Source organism: Empidonax traillii, unplaced genomic scaffold (assembly GCF_003031625.1).
Source record: "Empidonax traillii isolate 1590-97213 ecotype Southwest subspecies unplaced genomic scaffold, ASM303162v1 scaffold2345:size26747, whole genome shotgun sequence".
NCBI lineage: Eukaryota > Metazoa > Chordata > Aves > Passeriformes > Tyrannidae > Empidonax > Empidonax traillii.
In genome coordinates this window covers 16,275-22,863 of record NW_020957538.1, presented here as the reverse complement: position 1 = coordinate 22,863, position 6,589 = coordinate 16,275, and the positions used below count along the sequence as shown (strand labels likewise).

The 6,589-nt window shown below is 56.1% G+C and overlaps 1 pseudogene; it reads left to right on the top strand.

Annotated features, from left to right (window-relative positions):
• Positions 1 to 4,403: 4,403 nt before the first annotated feature.
• On the top strand, positions 4,404 to 5,522 carry LOC114071859 (annotated as a pseudogene).
• Positions 5,523 to 6,589: the final 1,067 nt, after the last annotated feature.

Genomic DNA, 6,589 nt, shown 5'->3' with positions numbered 1-6,589 from the left:
AGTTTTAGTTTTTCTCAAGGGAATATGCAAACCTGAAGTTCTTTCCGCAATATTTAAGCAGATTGTAGCACTCCCAGAGGATGCACATGGCCAGGGAAAGGCTGGAAATATGAGTGGGAGCCCAGGCCACCGCAGTAAGGCATTCCCAGGAACAGCTGGTGGCCCAGCAGCAAGTGTCCTGGAGCTGTGACTGCCCAATCCTGGCTTCCCAGGATGCTTCCATGTAAGAAGAGGCTATGGGCGGTGAGGAACAAGATCTCCCAGTGGCAAAGGCAGCGGCTGCCATCTCCCTGGCGTTCTCTGGAGCCCGTCGTGCAGGAGCAGATGGAGGAATATCTGTGCACCCAGTTTCCTTGTGGAGAGAGACTCCATCTCTCCCAGCGCCTCTGGGAGAGCTGCCGCACTGCAGACAGAGGAATCCCTGTGGACGGGTCTCCCTTCTGCCTTGTAGCCCCTCCTTGGGGGGGATCTCTGGGCCTTTTCCTCCCCGCTGCCTTCCTGCGCCATGGAGCCGTTCAAAATGGCCTCTCCCACCAGGTTCTGCCGGGGGGATTTGTCCTCCGTGCTCTCCGTCCTCAGCTCGGGGCCTGGGGCAGGAAGGAAGAAGGACAGGCAGGGGATTTGCCTCCGGCCCAGAGGGAAGGCCAAGGACATCTGCTCAAATCCAGGCCCGGCAGGATGGTGGCGGTAGTGGGGTTTTCCTGCAGCTGGGGGCAGGTTTTGGCTGCCACAGGCACCACAAGACAGGGCCAAAGGGGCACTGATTTCCTTCTCGCCTGCCTGGGGGACCAGCGGCATCTGCCTCGCAGCCTCCTCCTCCATCCGCCCAAGCTTTGGGAAGGACAAATCCTACTGGGGGGAAAACAAGGGTTGAGCACATTTGCTTGAGTGTTCCTCCTGCCCAAGTCCATCTCTAGAACTCACCAGGCATCCTGTGACCATAAAAACCTCCATAACACCAGATTCATCCCAGAAACACCAAACCCACCAAGATTCAGGCAAACTCCCCTCAGAAATAGCAAGATGACCCCCCCCCCCTCCCCAAACTGCAAAAAGTTAAGATTGAGAAAAAAAATACTCCAAAATATGAAGATTAGCTCAAAAAATCTCTCCCATGAGTTCCCTCTCTGGTCTCTCCCCTCTAGGGTTCAGAGGGTCTCCCCTGTCTGCGATGTTGGGGGTCCCACTTAGGGATGCTGGGAGTGTTGGGGGTCCTAAGGGTCCCTTCTCCTCTTACTCTCGCCTTCTGGGTGCTGCGTTCCCAGACATTCTCCCTCTCCAGGTTCTCCACCTTGTTTTCCTGGGGATCCCAGGGGTCCCCACTGTCCCAGCTTCCCCTTCTCCACGGCTCTCCCTTTCAGGCTCCCGGGGGTCCCAGGGCTCCTCCCTCTCCATGCTTCCCCCTCCAGGTTGCCAGGGGTCCCCCAGCTCCGGCATTGCCCCGCTTCGTCCTCTATCCTTGGCAGCTCCCAAACAGAGAGATGGCACTTGTTCCTCTGCAGGGACTCAAGGGCAGGAGGGTGACTCCTGCTGCGTGGATGGAATGGCAGAGCATCCCTTGAGTAGCAAGGGTGGATCAGCACTGGGGGATACAAACTGACCTCAGGAATCAACTGCAAGCACAGATTTCCCTGCAAAGTCCTCAGGGAGTCGAGCTCTGAAGAGTAGATTGTGCCCCATGGATGGGATTGCAGAGGGTCCCTCAGGTCCCCAGGATGAATCAGGAACCAACAATATACACAGAAGGCCCTCCCAAAGATTTCTGGGATAGTGTCCTGTAAGGAAGGGACAGTTATGAAGTCTCCCCTGAGTCTCCTCCAAGCTCAACAACCCCAGCTTCCTCAGCCTCCCCTCACAGCACATGTGCTCCAGTCCCTTTTCCAGCCTCATTGCTCTTCTCTGCACCTGCCCCAGCCCCTCCACCTCCTTCCTGAACTGAGGGGCCCAGAGCTGGACACAGCACTCCAGGGGTGGTCTCACCAGCACCGAGTGCAGGGCAAGAATCGCTTCCCTACTTCTGCTGCCACACTCTTCCTGAGCCAGGCCAGGATCCATTGACTCTCTTGGCCACCTGGGCACACTCTGGCTCATGTTCAGCTTCCTGTCACTCCAGACAACCAGGTCCCTTCCTGCCTGGCTGCTCTCCAGCCACTCTGTCCCCAGCCCGGGGGGTTGCCGGGGGTTGTTGTGGTCAAAGTGCAGGGCCCGGCACTTGGCCTGATTGAACCTCATCCCCCTGGAATCAGACCATGGATCCAGCTTGTCCAGGTCCCTCTGCAGAGTCCTCCTGCCTTCCAGTTGATCGACACTCCCCCCCAGCTTGGTGTCATCTGCAAATTTACTAATGGTGGACTCAATCCCCTCATCTAAGTTGTTGATAAAGATGTTAAACAGGATTGGGCCCAACACTGATCCCTTGGGGAACACCACTAGTGACTGGATCCCAACTGGATGCAGCACCGTTCCCCAGCACTCTCTGGGCCCGGCCCTCCAGACAGTTCCTAACTCAGTACAGAGTGCCCCTGTCCAAGATACGGGCTGCAGCTTTTTCACAAGTGTGCTGTGAGAGACGGTGTCAAAGGCTTTGCTGAAGTCCAGATAGACACATCCACAGCCTTCCCCTTGTCCACCAGGTGGGTCAGCTGATCATAAAAGGAGGTCAGGTTGGTCAGATAGCACCTGCCCCTCCTAAACCCGTGCTGGCTGGGTCTGATCCCTTGTCCATCCTGTAGATGCTCTGTGATTGCACTTAGGATGATCTGCTCCATAACCTTGCCAGGCACTGAAGTCAGGAGAGAGGTAGAAGAGACCAAGCCCCACATCCACTAAAACCTCATTTTCAGTTGTTGTAGAGAGCAATGAGGTGCTCCCTGAGCCTCCTTTTCTCCAGACTCAAGATAACTAGTTCCCCCTGCTGTTCCTCATGAGACATGTTTTCCAGATCCTTCCCCAGCTCTGTTCCCTTCTCTGGACACGCTCCAGCCCCTCCAGGGCCTTTTTTTGCTCTGAGGGGCCAGAACTGGACACAGCACTCAAGGTGGGGCCTCCCCAGTGCCCAGCACAGAGGGACAATCCCTGCCCTGGTCCTGCTGGCCACCCTGTTCTCCACAAAGGCCAGGGTGCCCTTGGCCTTCTTGCCCCCCTGGGCACACTCTGGCTCATATCCAGTCACTGGCAAGCAGCACCCCCAAGTCCCTTCCTGCTGAGCAGCTCTCAAGCCACTCTGCCCCCAGCCTGGAGCATTCCAGGGGGTTGTTGTCACCCAAGTGCAGGTCCTGACACGTGGTCTTATTGATCCAGCCTGTCCAGATCCCTCTGCAAAGCCTTCCTGCCTTCCAGCAGATCCTCAATCACACCCGACTTCATGGTATCCATGAATTTCCTGAGGGGGCACTTGATCCCCTCATCCAGATCACCAATGACAATGTTAAACAGGAGCAGCCCCAACCCTGAGCCCTTGGGAACCCCACTAGTGACCGGCCCCACCTGGATTTAGTTCCATCCCCCACCACTCCCTGGGCCATCAGCCAGTTTTTCCCCCAGCAAACAGTTCCCTCGTCCAGGCCATGAGCAGCCAGTCTCTGCAGGAGGCTGTGGGGCAGAGCAGGGTCCTGCAGCCCAGGGTGCTGTGCTGGGAAGGGACTCTGCTGCCTGCCAGGGGCAGCTCTCAGCTGGCCCGGGGAGCTGCTCCCAGGGCTGGGGCAGAAGGGCTGTGGCCAAGGAGCAAACCTGGCAGGTCAGGGAGGATCTTTTCCATGTCTCGCTGTTGCAGGCTCAGACCTGCTCACAGCTCCACACCACTCCACAATATTTGATGGAGAATTTTTGGCAAAGCTCAGAAAAGATAGGGGCTACAGGAAAGGAATAATTAGTCCTGTCCTGCTCTGTCCGGCACAGCTGCACCTCTGGGCTGGCACAGGGGACACTGCACAGAGCTGCCCTTTCAAGCAGCGCTGCCCTGCTCTCAGCACACATCTTGGGGGGGTTGTAAAGACTCACCTGGGTGTGAAGTCATCTTCAAGGCAGCACAAGGGAAAGTGCAGGGCAGATGGGAAACAGACTGACAGGCACTGCAGCTCTCCTGGCTCTGCAATAAGCAACGGAGAGCTCAGCCCTTCTGCCGGTCCTGTCCCAACACTCTTCAAATTTGGAATCAGAAAAATTCGCCCCTAAAAATACACACCCCAGGTGTTAGGACTGTAACCAAAACACCCAGTCAAAATTAATTTACGGATACACTGTGCCTCTCTTCTGCAGCCCAAATTGCTCCAGGACAACAGGACAGGAATTTAACTTTTCCACCAAAAGCTGGGTTCCGGGTGGCATCCCCTGTGATCATGGGAGCTGTCACAAACCAGCTCCATGTCTGCACTGCAGCAGAGCAAAGCTGAGTCCTGGGCAGCACATGGGCAGAGCTCCTGCTCCTCACAGCACCCCCAGAGAGCACAAAGCAGAGAAAAGAAATGCCTTTACTTGGAGGGGATTGCCCTGAAAACTGCACTGGCTTTGCTGAGAGGGGGCTGTCCTAACTGTTCCCTGGGCTTTCCTTTTCTGAACAGACCCTGTGCTAAGGAACAGCCAATGCCCAACAGCAGCTCCATGGCCCAGTTCCTCCTCCTGGCATTGGCAGACAGGCGGCAGCTGCAGCTCCTGCACTTCTGCCCCTTCCTGGGCATCTCCCTGGCTGCCCTCCTGGGCAATGGCCTCATCCTCAGCCCCATAGCCTGCGACCAGCACCTGCACACCCCCAGGGACTTCTTCCTGCTGCACCTCTCCCTCACAGACCTGGGCTGCATCTGCACCACTGTGCCCAAAGCCATGCACAATTCCCTCTGGGCCACCACAACCATCTCCTACACAGGATGTGCTGCACAGCTTTTTCTCTTGACCTTTTTCATCTCAGCACAGTTTTCCCTCCTCACCATCATGTGCTACGATGGCTACGTTGCCATCTGCAAACCCCTCCACTACGGGACCCTCCTGGGCAGCAGAGCTTGTGCCCACATGGCAGCAGCTGCCTGGGCCTCTGGGTTTCTCACTGCTCTGCTGCTCACAGCCAAGACATTTTCCCTGGCCCTGTGCCAGGGCAATGCCCTGGGCCAGTTCTTCTCTGAGATCCCACACATCCTCCAGCTCTCCTGCTCCCACTCAGGCTACCTCAGGGAAATTGGGATCACTGTGGTTAGTGGCTGTTTAGGGTTTACCTGTTTTCTTTTCAGTGTTTTCTCCTGTGTGCACATCTTCAGGGCTGTGCTGAGGATCCCTCTGAGCAGGGATGTCACAAAGCCTTTTCCACGTCCCTCCCTCACCTGGCCGTGGTCTCCCTCTGTATCAGCACTGCAGAATTTGCCTACATGAAACCCCCCTCCATCTCCTCCCCATCCCTGGATCTGATTGTGTCAGTTCTGTACTCGGTGCTTCCTCCAGCACTGAACCCCCTCATCTACAGCCTGAGGAAGCAGGAGCTCAAGGAAGCTCTCAGGAAAATGGTGACTGGACATTTTCCTGCATACTATCGATAAAGTAACTCATTACAAGCCTAAACTTCTTTCTGTCATGTGTAGGTGGAGGTTTTGGTGCATTGTTTTTTTATGGTATTGTTTTCATTTTCTTTGCTTTTTTTGTTTTCTTGAGTTTGACTTTGAACTTTATTTATTATAATTTTTTCCATAAAAATGTCTTTACCCATACTATTACCACATCAGTATCTACTCGTCTGCTGTAACCCAAGGGCTTTCAGCAGTCATTATATCTGTACATTTAATGAAATAAAGTTCCCTGCCCCGACCTCTGTGTCCAAGATGCTTCCTCAGCCCTTTCTGGAGCTGCAGGGGCAGTGCCTGGTGTGCAGAGCAGGAGGGAAGAGACTCCCAGCACAGCAGCACAGCCAGGGACAAGGGTACTTGCTCCCTCCACACCTGCTCTTTCCAGCTCCACACTGTCCTTCCCAGCCCTGCTGTGGCTGCAAGGCCTGAGTGCTCTGGCAGCTTGGGCACAGTCCTGCTGCGTGTCCCTGCTGGCATCACAGGCAGGAACAGGCCCTGGGCACTGCTGGCACAGAGCTGGGCTCCACACCAGCAGCTCCAGCAGCAAAGGGCATCTCCTGAGGGCAGGCCAGGAGGGTTTGGCTCTCCCTCCACAGCCCCTGTCAGCAACGTGCTCCAGGGATGCCCTGGCAAAGCAAATGCCAGTGCCCAGTTCAGAGGGGGAGTGTGCAGGGTGGGGGCACACAGCAGTGTCCTGGCACAGCCAGAGCTCCTGGCACAGCCCTGAGGGCCCAGCAGAGCAGGGGCTGGGCTGTGTCTTTGTTCCATGGACAGTCTGGGCAGGTGCCCCAGGGCCATTGTCACAGAGCAGCCCCTGCAACCCCCACTGCCAGCCCTGGCCTCTCACCCCACCTGCAAGAGGTTGGTTGTCCCTCCATGGAGGGGCATCAAGTGACCAAGTCAGAAGTCCATGTTTGCTTTGCCCTGAGGACACTTCAGCAGGTCTGCTCTGTCACTGCCCTGCCTTCTGGCCCCTCCCTTTCCCTTCCCAGCAGGAAAGCAGGGACTGGGACAGTAAGATCTCATCGGTGGAGTTGTCCCTA